This window comes from Sturnus vulgaris, chromosome 5, assembly GCF_052056855.1.
Source record: "Sturnus vulgaris isolate bStuVul1 chromosome 5, bStuVul1.hap1, whole genome shotgun sequence".
Classification (NCBI taxonomy): Eukaryota; Metazoa; Chordata; class Aves; order Passeriformes; family Sturnidae; genus Sturnus; species Sturnus vulgaris.
The window spans coordinates 23,055,595-23,068,666 of NC_142247.1; the positions used below are offsets into that span (position 1 = coordinate 23,055,595).

Here is a 13,072-nt window from a genome sequence, read left to right on the forward strand (position 1 = left end):
AAAATTGTAAAAGCTTTATTTCCCTTTGGAAGCAGACACACAAGGTCAAGGAATATTTATAACTAAGGAGCAAATAATCTTCTTGTCACCCTTCACATCTGCCATTTAAGAGGAATGATTGCCCAGGAGATTTCAGTCAATGGCAATAAAATCACCTTGTACATTATAATTTTCTCTAGGCATCACATATATGAAGAATAGTGAGACCAGGTACAATTCAAGAAAAGCACAAGATAATAGAAACTAAAAGCTGCCATATGAAATTAATGTTATTAACAATATTTTTAATTAATCTAAAGACACACAATTCTGGATACATTACAGAGTTTTAAAAATCAGATTACATTTGAGTTCATACGCAATTTTTAATGTTTTTATTAATTAGTGTCTCTCACGACACCTTCTGCTTTTTACTTTTATATTTATTTATATATTTATATTTATTTATATATTTAAACATGTAAAGACAGAGAAATGGTTTTCCCTATTCTATAGTTCTATGCAACTTAAGCTGATAGAGATTCTGAGGTAGCTTTCCAAAATATCTCTATTAACTGGCCTATTGATCCCTACAGTTGTAAATACCCACAACACATTAATTTAGCAGGAATGCAATTTAGTTAGAAAAATTAAAATTGTTAAATGATCCATCTGGAAATGACTGTCTTCTTGCCAAAACACCATTTGGGATGCATTTTATCCAGTCTGGCCCAAGTCACTGACACTATAAAAACAGTCTAGGGGCTGTATTCATTTTAAAATGTTATATATTATGCCATCAAATTAGTCACAGTATCATTCATTTCCAAATATAATTGGGGACTATGAAATGTAACTGTATCATGGAGCAGCTGGGTAGCTGAGGAATCTTTACACAGAGTGAGAACAGCTCTAATCCAGCATTCGAGGCTGATTCCTATTGAGGACCAACACCTGGATTTTCTGAACCTCAAGTGTGCCAGCTGCCCTTGATAATCTCTGCTTGTTCTTGTGTTTGTACATGTTTAATATGAATAAAACATTTGCAGGATCCTACAGTAGCGTGTAGAAAATCTGGTGTTGCTATATTAAATATTGCTGTTACAAATATCTGTGAAGTCTAATTTTGTTAGTCCTTAAGTCAGCTTTTGATTTCGTTGCAATGTGTCATGAGTACATTAAAATTTAGATCCAACCACAGTGTATCTCATTGAAGTCAACTTTTAAAAGTTTAATTAATGAAAGCTGAATGATTAGCCCAGTGAGAGTCGCAGTGCAAATCTAAGCCAGTTTGTCAGACCACTTTACATGGGCTTGATGGCCAGCTAGAAATCTGGGAATTCACAGTCAGTCATTTATGAAGTCTCTTAAACAATTACTCAGAATTGCTCAGAAGCTGCCTGGAATTACAGTTTATTTAGTAAAACTCTGTGTTGCTGGTACTTTTGGAATAATGCTGGCCCTGCCTCCAAACTTCACTCTGGGAGCACAACTGGCTGGAGGCAATCTTTCTTATGCATGGGATGAGAAATTTTAGGTGGGACAGCAATTTTAAAGGGTGTATTCCTCCCAAGTGACATTAGAGATTCCTTAGAAATGACACAGGGGAAAATCTTGGGTGTCTGGGGGAAAAAAAATCAGGGACAGATTCAAGGAACCAAGGTCACATGCAGAAGCCCCAAAGCTGGAGCTGTAACCTTGATTCCTGCTTGCCACTGACCACCAGGCAGCTCCTCTCGTGGCTCACATATCAAGGTTGCAAACAGCTTTCTATGAGAGCTGGCAAAAGGAATCATTTTACCCCAGTGAGCTCTTGCTTCAACAGCCATGATTATACAATGGGAAGTGAATTAAAGCAAGAGATGTCTCTTGTACATAAAGGTGGAATAAATGCCGTAGCCAGAAATTGTACAAAGCACTGGAGTTAGAAAGAGAGCTGGAGTGGCTTCTTAAGGTTGCTGAGACACGACAATTTTCACTTCATTTTGTGATTAGACACAGGTTTTGGGCTATCTCGTGAGCTGTAATAATATTTTGCAGTGCAATCAGGCAGAGGAAAAAAAGCAGTGCACTCCCAATTACCTGCAGGAACTCTTTATGCTCATTCTATTTTAACGCAGCAGGCTGCTGTTTCAGTCTTTCATTCATGTTCTAAGCTGCTGACAAAACAAAAAAAACTGAGATGTGTTTGAGAAGGAAAGTTTATGTACTGAAAATTTTGTTTATTTAAAAGTTAAAATAGGAACCAGGCTTAGGAACAATCTGTGAGTTGCAGGTAGTACTGCAAATGATTCTGCAGAAATACCATAATTTCCCTACCTAGGTGCTCATTTTTACTGTAGGATGCATAGCTATAAGGCACCTATAACTGTAAAAGACAAAACTCTTTGGTATATTCTGAAGAGATCAAACTTATAGAGAATGTTCAGTACTTTTGAAACACTTTATACCCATGAAACTAAACCATTTTAAAGCAATTTCTCTGCAAAAAACATGTGCACAGTTAATCTCAGTTCAGGACAGTTCACAGTCTATGGAAATAGCAAGATAGACACCTTAATCTGACAAAAGATAAATTCTTTTGAACAAGCTCAGGAAAAGTAAGCTAGCTAGTAGGCTAGAGAGTTTTGGGGAAGACTTGGGTTAATAAGAAAGAGATTTCCTCTCTTTCTTGAAAGCAGAGAAAGAAAGGATCAAAAGACTGGCAGGCAGTAGGCCAGTATTTGGGCTGTGATTGGTAATGCTATTATTACAAAATACCTTTACCTTTTTTTTAAAGAAGGAAACCTCTCTTTTCCCATGCAATTACCTACTACAATTCATTGGGTTGGGAATATGACCTTGCCCAACAGAGCACTGTTTTATGTCACTGAAGTGAATGGTAAAACTGCAGAAATTACTTGAAAGGACCAAGAAAAAACACGGAAAATGAAAAAAATAAAGTAAAATTTACTTCCAATAAGATATTTCTATAGCATTTAAGCATGATTTTAATTAATAATTCTGTTTCTTTATTTTAATGCACATTCATTCAATATACCTATATCATCACATTATGATGATAATAAACCTCAAGCAGCTGACAAAAGTTTACACTTTTCATTCATGTATATAACTGATAATTATGAATTATTATCAGTTATATACATGAATGGCAAGTGTAAACTTTTGTCAGCTGCTTGGGGTTTATTTCAACTTTCCTGAACACAAGGGTATTCACAATAATTTCTTTTAATAAAATATGGAGAAAAAAAGTACATGAGTGAGAGAAAAAAGTTAATGCCTGCTATGCATTAAGGAACACAGTACCATAGAATTTTTGGGAAAAGACCTTTAAGAACATTGAGTCTGACCACTAAACAAGCAGTGACAAGTCCACCACTGAACCATGCCTGTAAGTACATCTCTACATCTTTCAAATGCCTCCAGGGAGGTGACTCAAGCACTTCCCTGCAGTGATATTGTCTGGCCATTCATCATGCTTCTATTTTCTTTTCAGATCACTTCCTCTTCATAACCCTGCTTGTAGAAATTAACATCAGTGTGCGTAAATTAACCAGCAGTGATTTTTGCTGGGCCAATAAATTGGTCAGGTTAGAATATTTCAGTGAAAAAGGGGGAAATACGCATCTATGTTTGGGTAAGGAAATTGTACAAAATACCACATCTGATTAGAGCCATTATAGCCAGTAATTAGCAAGATAACACAAAATCTTAGTGTGTTAGACTCTCTTCAAAAACCTATTTATCTTTTATGGACCACCTAGATGGATGACAGAGTTTATTCCTCAGTCTTAATGTATCTATCAGTCCATCTCCAAATTGCATGTTTTTCTAGCACCTTGCACAGAACTATGAATCTATTCACAGCATTTTCCCCTGCTATTTGATTTGATTCTACTGATGAAATTCATTTAATGTATAAAAAAAATCAAAAAAGTTTTGTCCCAATCCTTTACCACTGGTATCTCTGCAGCAGCATGCTGTATCTTTCTAATTTTAATGAATTTGGCTTTTAGGTACCAGTACAAATTAACAAAAATAATCATTTAAAAAATTTATATACACAAAAATATGTCTGTACCCATAATGTTCTTAGAAGAAAAGAAAAATATCAGATACAGTTTTGCTTAAGCTTTCCCAAATGAAAAAAAATCAAAAACAAACAAACAAACAAATCACAAAAAAATCAAAATATTAATTTTAGGAAGTATCCATCAATGTTAGTGTACTTAGAGTCAAAGTTGATATCTTAGCCAGGAAAGGTTTCCACCATAGTTTAGCTACAGGTTTTGTGCAAGAACACAATAGACATTTGAAATTTTGCTTTGAATGGTGTTCGTACAATGATGAGTATAAATTGAACTAATATTAAAACATAAAGTGAAAATTTGTTCATATGAACTGGAAAGTTTGTATTTCCTCTGTTTTCTTGTTGTGTGATATAATTTCTGCTGATTTATTTCAGTTTATACTAGGGCTTTAACTAGTGGTTACAAAATGACTCAAAATGGATAAACACTATTGTTACAATTGCCAATTGAGCTGGTTTATTTCTTTTTTTTTTTTTCAATGTATTTATGAAACACACAGAGGCGATTTCCTCATTGCCAGATAAGCAGGATTGCTGGGAAATAGTGGATTTTGATTAAGTACATGTGTAGGTTTCTATGTACTACCCTTCCAACCCTTTCTATACTAACCAGTGGAGTTGAAGTGTTCTATTACTAGAATGATTTGGAATGTCTTTGATAACATTTAGCATTTCTGAATATTGCAGTTGAATTTACTGTCTCCATTAAGAAGGGAAAACTGTCACATTTTAATAATCAAAGCTTAAATTTAAATTCTTTTTTGTGCTACTTGCTCTCCAGTAATGCAGAGCTAGGATAGACTTTTTAATCATGTTTGGATACAATTAATCCCCAGTTTTTTGGCTTGGGATGGGTTTTTTGGCTGTTTGGCTCTCGGATTGTGCCATCTGCAGGGATGTGGACACCTGGGACCGAATGCAGCTGCCAATGCCTCAAGCAGACAGTAAGGTAAAAACAGCTGCTGTGGAGAGAAGAGACAGGAACAGCAGAAGCCACAGAGACATTTCAGACAACCAGCAGCACATCCAGGTCGACTCCTTCCTGGCTCCTGCAGCCTCCTCTAAAGGACTGCTCTGCTAAAACCAACACACAGCGGTTCCCCCAGCGCACCTCCTGCTGCTCAGCCAAATCTGAAATCAAACACAAGCTGACTCAAAATGTCTTTAGCTAGTCCTAAACAATGTATTTATTGAGCAGCTGCTCAGCTTGAGGATGGTGAAGGTCAAAGAGGGGTACAGCTCCCTTTACAGGACAGTTTCTCTACCTTTTATCTTTAGCAGTTTTCAGGAGCACTTTTTGTTTTGTTTTCAATGAGCATCTGCGCATTTCAATGGGTAAATACAGAACAGTTCATTTTCCAAAACAGAGTCCTTAATGTCCAACATAGGGGTCAGTTTATCTCGAAATGCATGAATGTAATCTGTGTAATGTTTATTTTAACCTGTCTCACAAATAATCAATTTTTTACTCTTTTGAAAGAATCAACAGGGTCTGAGGTCTTCTCTTTTTTCGTTGGTTTTGTGTTTCTGGGACTGAAGTGTTTCATTATCCTTAATTATATGATGAGCTGCTTAGAAAATAAAAGGCACACAGAAAAATAGCTTGAAAAGAACAAAAATAACCCAACAGTTAATTATGTTAAAAATACTAAACACTCATCAGCATTCCATTAACATCTTAATGAGGGGGGAAATAACCCTCATCTGTCTCAAAAAAAAAAAAAAAAAAAAAAAAAAAAAAAAAAAAAAAAAAAAAAGCTGCTTTAAAAAACAAAAATCCCAACCTAGTTTGTAAATTTTCCACCCTGAAAGACACGGATAATTTCTCCTCATTAAAATCCTACTAACTGGGTACCTAAGAGTTACAAAGTGTGAAGAGAACAGTGAGGCTTCTTCTCTGGTTGTTATTCAGTTAGTGTCCTGGAGGAAGATTAATTAGACCGCAAGACCTTGTATTAATAGGACTCATTAGAGCAATAGATCTGTAAGGGAAGGGAATGGAGGCTGGACAGCTATGATTTGTAGGGTGATTTCTCCCACATGGCATAGAAATTGCTCTCAGTCTGCATTCATTTTCTCAGCTTAGCTTCTTCTTATTTCTGTGGTGAGGTTATGTCCTGGGCTGGGCAGGTTAGAAGGATAAACCACAGACCTGATCCCTCTTTTGGTTGTGGAGGGTTGGTAAGCCATGCTCTTGGCAGCAGTGATGGGAAAATGGTTCTCCAGGGCTCTCGCCAGGAGTGACAGAACAGTGAGGAAAACAGTGTGGCTGCACTGCTCTAGCAAACAGCAATACCTGCACTAAGGATGTAACAAAATTATAATTAAAATTATAATAATTAAAATCAAAATAAATTTAAAAATAAAAATAAATTAAAATAATAAAATTATTCAGATATTGCAGTGCTGACATATTAGTCCACAGTTCTTCGAAAGGTTCTTAAAATAACTCTTATTTAACTCTTAACTCTTATAATAGTATTTAAAAGCTACAGCCATTTCACTATACTGTCAATGGTATTTAGCTAAGAAACAAATGCTGGAAATTCATATGGGAAAAAGTAGAAAAAACTTAATTTTGAAAAGTTTAATGATTCACATCTGTTCTCTACATGGAAAAATAAATTTTGTACACCAAAAATAACTTCCATTATATATGTGTCTGTATATATATGTATATATATGTGTGGGTTTACTGACAATAGCTAATTAATAGTTCTAAATATTCTTATATCTCATGAAGAAAAGTTTCTAGTTACTTCTGTCTTTGTAATTATCTGTCACAGTAACAGATTTGCCTGTTTTAATCTGTAGCTGTCCTTCCCATGTTTTGAATAAAAATTAGAACAAATCTTACATCCAGAGCATATTGATTTATGAATACCTAAGAGCAAAAAACCAAACACAAAAACTAGGAAAAAAATTAAAACCACCAGCCTGTGATCTTTATTCCTTTAGGTAGTTAAATGATCTCTTGGCAGTCTAAGCATTTCTCTGAGCAAGACTGTTAGAAGGAAAGAACTTCCTCATGGGCCTTCTCTATGCCTTCACATACAAGTAGACTTTCTTAGGGATTTAAAGGTGCAACTCCAAAAATTCATCTGAATACCCCTTCCTCAACACTCTTCTATTTCACTTCTTGAAAAGTATGCTATCCTGCTGTAAACATGTGGCCTGTTAGGTCGTATTTGTCTGAAGTATTACAAGTTCAACATTGCAGTAGCTGCTCTGCTATGTTCTGATGGATGGAGCAGAGGTGTGCTCTACTGCCTGGTTGCCATGCCTATTGATTACCAAATGAAAATAGGCTTCAGACCTGTTTGTAGAAGGTCTCTGCAGCCCAGAAGAACATCTGCTGATGATCCATATTTTTATCATGTTTTGAACACCAAAGAAACCAGTAACATTTTTAAAAGATTTGGTGTCTGTGATAAACTAAGTTTATACCCCACAGAATTGCCTTTCTCAGAGAGATTTCTGAGTCTCACATACAAAACAATGCATCTTACAGATGATGGAGACAGCAGTGACTGTATGCTACAGCCACTCAGCAGTTAATGCATCACTCTGTGCAAGATGTTACAATTACTCTCTATACTACATAATTATAAATGACATCTACTTGCTTTTTATTTTTGACCACTGTAGCAGTAGAAAGACAATTCTTTTCATAAAAAAGCATTCTAAAAGTACATTATGAATAATACTCATCCATTAATATCCAATAATCAACACTTTTCTCTGTCTGCACATCTTTACAAGGACATTTTTGTCCCCCCAGTTTTTGAAGCACCCTACTGAGACAATCATAGCTACCATTTAGATGAGAAACAAACTAGGGCTTTATTACATTACTTTTCCAAACAGATCACATGATGGTAAGTTGCAGCACATGGAAATACTTTTTGAAAGATACAAAGAGAGGCAGACTTCATATTTTGATGAAATGTACTAGCTAGATTTCCAAATGAAAGGCTTGTTTTATGCTGCAGCCTATTGCTTGTTTAACTGCTTATATATGTTTCCAGCATTTGAAATTATACAACATACAGCTATAGCCAAACCATAAGATGCACAAATTAAACTAGTAAATATGCTGAATTCAGAATGATAGTCATAGACATTCATAATCTCCAGCAGCAAGTTTCTCAGGCTGCCAAATGTTTTTACTTTAAAATGAATGTCAAGGATTTATCTATATTTGTTCTCGAACACACTGCAGGAGTGCAATGCAGTCTCTATTTGCAAACTGTAGGAAATTTTCCCAAGTAAATATATAAATTGGCACAGTCTATATTAATGGAAAACCTATTATTTTAATTACTAATGGGTTGTGTACCCTTCTGCTTTGGATTTTTTTTAAATTAGTAATTAATGACTTCACCACAAACAAATCCCCATTTATTTCTTTAATTTCAGGGAATTAAAATGAAAATAACTCATTTTAGAGAATTTTCCATATTACCCCAGGTTTACCAGAAGGGCAAAGAGTACCATAGGGGAGGAAGGAGGCAGGATGCAGGTTTAGGAGAAACTGAAGCCAGAGAAAAGTTAAATGTGAAATAACATACACAAACATTTCTGATTATTGGTATTAATGACTGTTTATCTTGAAAACTCTGTTGTCAAGAAGTAGAGGTCATCTTCACCAATAAACTAGATATAAAACTTGATCACTGGAGGAAAAAAGAAGAAAAAAATTCCTCAGCACAAGGGTAAAAGAAATCTGGCTAGGAGACATGTCAAGCCCTGGACATTGTCATAAAGAAATTGTCCAGTTTTTCTTTACAGATACCAAAACTTCTTCATCAGGCTTAGTTTTAGAGGCCTCTTTTTGCCATTGCTTGCCCCTACTCCAAGTCACATCAGAGCATACTCCAACAGGAAACCTTTTCCCTCTATTTGATGTTGGTATAACCAGTCTTTGGATAGACTCAAATCATCACAGCTCTTTGGACTCAAAATTATTTTGTGTAGTTGACACTTATTTGAGTTTGCTTCCTCTAGAGAGATGGAAAAGACAATTCCAGTTTACTAAATCCATTGTATTTCCATTAAATACTACCCAAGCTTTAAACGTAAACAGAAAATTTAATCAAGCAAACAGATACATTTTGGCTTGTAAACCAGAAAGCACATATATAAAAGAGCAGCATTTACATAAAAGACAAAGTATAACAAAAAAAAGAGCAGAAAGAAAAAAAATCTAGAAATTTACCTGAAATCAGCCTATTCCTCCAGCTGCTGCTCAAGGTCTTGAAGAGGTCTTTCTCAAGCAAGTACTTAAGGAAACAATTCAAAAATATCTTGCCTTTGCAGCAGTTGGTGTTAACATTTTATGATGTATGGACCACCATGAATTTTTCAGCAGATAAGCAGCTCTTTTGAAGCAAATAGAAGAGGGCTATGTTTTCAGTTATTTTTGTAGTCCCGTTAGGAATAGTTCATGCAAATTATTCAGTAAAGTGTTGTCTTTTAAAGTGGACTCCTGCCTTGGGCTTTCAGGTCCTTATTTGAACCTAAGGATTTGCTTGTAGCAACTAAAGTGAAGTAATTTCTTAGTGTTTTGAAGCTTTTCTATCATAGGTGAATTTAGGTTTTTCTTTTGTTTAGTTTTGTACTTTTATACACACATATACACACGTGTATTTATAACACCATCTTGTGCTTCACTGCTGCTTTGTTTGGGTATTATATTTTTAATAATAACCAGACAATCTTTGAAAAACTTACCTCTTTGCATGTTTTAACCTTTTTCATCTTCAAAAGTCAGTTGAGTTTCAGCTCTTTATTTAACACTTTAATTTTTTTTTCAAAACACTGTTCTTTATTTCTTTTAAGTTTGGGGGGATGTTTTTAATTTTTTGTCTTTTCTTTCTAGCATTCTCTTTTAGAAGACTACATAGAAATTATTCCTATGTCCTGCTTGTTTTAGGAAGTTCCAAGTGACATTACATCAGGTGTAAACAAAGGTTTTTTTCTTATCCCTTGTAGTGATGGTGTCAATGTTCTACCAGCAGAATGCAATTCTAGACATCCATTTTAGGCATTTTCTCCATTTTCTTGATTCATACAATGATATGAAACTTTGTTCTGCTACTTCTCCTTACAGCGATGTTGGAATATAAGCCCAAACAACAACTTGTTTGATTTTTTAATTTCTGAGATGATAGAGAATACTACATATGTTGAACTCTTTCAATTCAAAGAGAAGAAATAACACCCTGATATTTTAAGCAGAAATCACCACGTATAAAGATACGCCTGAAAGTAGGAATAGAATTTAGAAAATTAGACAAACATTTTTGCAGACTGAACATGAGACTTCTTTCTGTTCCTGAGAGCCTAGTTTTCAAGTTAGTGTAGTACAAGCTATGACTATATTTATGTATCTTGTCTTGTCTATGTCCTTAATTTGTCATGACTCCAGCACTAAATTATGGAAGATGAGTATCTTCCATAAAGGCAAGAAATGTAGACAGGGTAGAGAAAAGAAAGGATTTAACAAATGGCTGTGATAGAGGAAAAAGTCACTGAGCTTACTTATTACTGTTATAATAGAAAGCAAGAATTTGTGCTACCCTAACTAGTATTTGATCTTATTTTATAAGACTGTCTGTGAAGTATTTTACTTTCGCTGCTGATATATCTCAGGTACAGTGTCCAAACAAGTGCTTTTTGCTACATAGATCCCAAAACCTGAGCTTCGTGATTCTGCACTCTGAGTTTTGTGGCAAAATTATGCTTTAGTAAAACCAACCAAAATCAATCAGCCAGCCAGTTAGGCTGTAAAGGCTGTCTTTGCACACTACTTTGGTACTGCAATGATTTTTGCCTAGTTCGGGGACTGATTTTTCTCTAACAGGTTTTTGGAAGACATGTCCTACACATTGCATCAATTCACGTCTCTTGCAGTGCTGCATTAATTCCCAAAATCATTTGTAAGGACAGATAGTATTGAATGCATTGTTTGTTCATGATCTGTCTGCATTTTTCTTGCCTTGCCTCCAAACTCAGATGCTCCAAATTTGCAGGCAGTCAATCTGCATGGACAGCCTGGTTTGAGTCATCGAGGAGCATGGGGTGAGATGAACTACAATTCTGAATGCTTCAATAATATGATACACCCTACCAGCTATATTTGCATCAATTTTGAAGAAAAAAAAATATTATTAGATCAACTGCAATATCCTCTAATTATCAACAGTGCAAGTTTGATGAGGATCTGCTGTGATTTAAGTACTCATGCCTGCTGGTCAGGGAATATGATCATTTGTTATTTTCACAGGAAACTTTCCTGATATTATAATTTTGTGTTTTTAAAAATATATTTTATTAAGAATATGCAAGAAAAAATGTATTAGGGTTACAAGACAATGAAGTTATATATTTTATGTGGTTGAAAATATCTAGATAAGGAAACGGTGTATGAATTTTTTCCATGTGCATATTCATGGGATTTTTTTAATTGAGTACCTACTTAATCAAAGACAAATTAGACCCTGTATGATCCTAATTACAGGGCTACTACAGCTACCAGAGTGTCTAAATTCAAACATCTTGAATTAATCAATCTTTTCACACTGCATATTTGAACAGATTTCCTTAACATGACTCTATTTTTGAATGAAAGGAATCAGCTGCTGCAATGAACTGCTCAGGTTCAGTCTAGAGAACAAAAGGGTAGAATGACACCTCCCAGACACTGAGTCATGCTAGTTCTTGAGTGGTTTGCTATGTGGTGTTTCCAAATGAATCCTGAGGACATTATGACTACCCCCAAGTACTCCTGTGTATGATTGAAAAAGACACCTGGATTTTACACAATTACAAGCATATTCAGCAAGGCAGCTCCTGGCCTCAGGATACAAGGGTGGCTTGCAACCCATCACATTAGGTGCAGCTGCTTTTTCTAATGTTCTCATGGATGATTTTGCATTTAGGAACCAAGAAGGAAGACTAGGTGTGATTTTTTTCTTTTTCCCCAAAGTACAAAATAATTTAGATATTAGTCTTGCAAAAGGGACACACTTAGAAATTAATCTAGATCCAGAATCTTTCTTAAAGTAAATGAACAATTCTTTAAGTAAATGAAAAATTAAGACAATGAAAAGACATCCAATTAGCATCAAATGGAGATGAAACCATTTTAGTGATCAGAAGTGTCATCAAATATGCACCACTGTACCTCCAACTGATAACAAGACACCTTTCCTAAATTATGCTCTTCTAGTTGATGTGCCTTGAATAGTCATGTATTATGCATATAGTATTTGTAATAAAAAAATAATTCTGTGTATCTGAAATTGAAATGCATGTCTATACAGCATGATTATTTTGATTAAACTGAAACAGAGAGGCAAATTTTCAGGACTCTTTAGTTTATAGACCTTAAAAATGGGTAAAAAAGGTACCTGTTCCCACCCAGCAACTCAATGACAGTGATGTCACATCTCACTGTGAAGTGGGAGGCACGCCAGGGGCTCATGCCTTCCATGGCAGCTGCCCACGCTGGAAATGCCTGCCCAGACTCAGGTATCATCAGTTGCAACTACTGGACTTAGATGTGGGAAAGATCAGAAGTCTGTCTGTCTGTCCATTTAAGCCTATGAAAATATCATAGTTGTCTCAAATGGAAAGAAGGTTTCTCCTTCTTCATCCCATTGACATGATGAGGAAGACTGGGATCATTGCTAATATTTCAGTTTTAGAATTCATCTCATTTAAAACAAATTAATATCTCCAAGTAGATAACCAAGCTGCAAGGATCCCTTAGGAAGGAATGTGTTTTCATTTTTTTGGCTTGCCCAAAAGCATGTTTTTCAGCCTCTGTTTCTTCTCAAATACTATAAACCAGATTTTGGAATGGAAGTTGTCAGCCCCTTCCATGCATGTGGATGGGCTCCTTAAGGATACCACATATTGATTCTGCAAAAGAAATTCGTATAAGAAAGAAAAAAACATATTAGTTCTCTTTTTGCTCGTAATTCTTCATTCTTC

General features: G+C 35.3%; 1 long non-coding RNA gene across 5 annotated transcripts in view; it reads right to left on the minus strand.

Moving 5' to 3' along the window:
- The window catches only part of LOC148223583 (uncharacterized), a 77,689-nt gene that overhangs the window by 3,658 nt on the left and 60,959 nt on the right, over positions 1 to 13,072 (minus strand). For 2 of the 5 annotated variants that reach the window (XR_015803801.1, XR_015803802.1), the window contains exon 5: positions 2,062 to 13,072. This exon is cut by the window's right edge and continues 20,056 nt beyond it. This is a non-coding gene — a long non-coding RNA (uncharacterized LOC148223583). The other 3 variants (XR_015803805.1, XR_015803804.1, XR_015803803.1) reach the window with 3 other exon arrangements.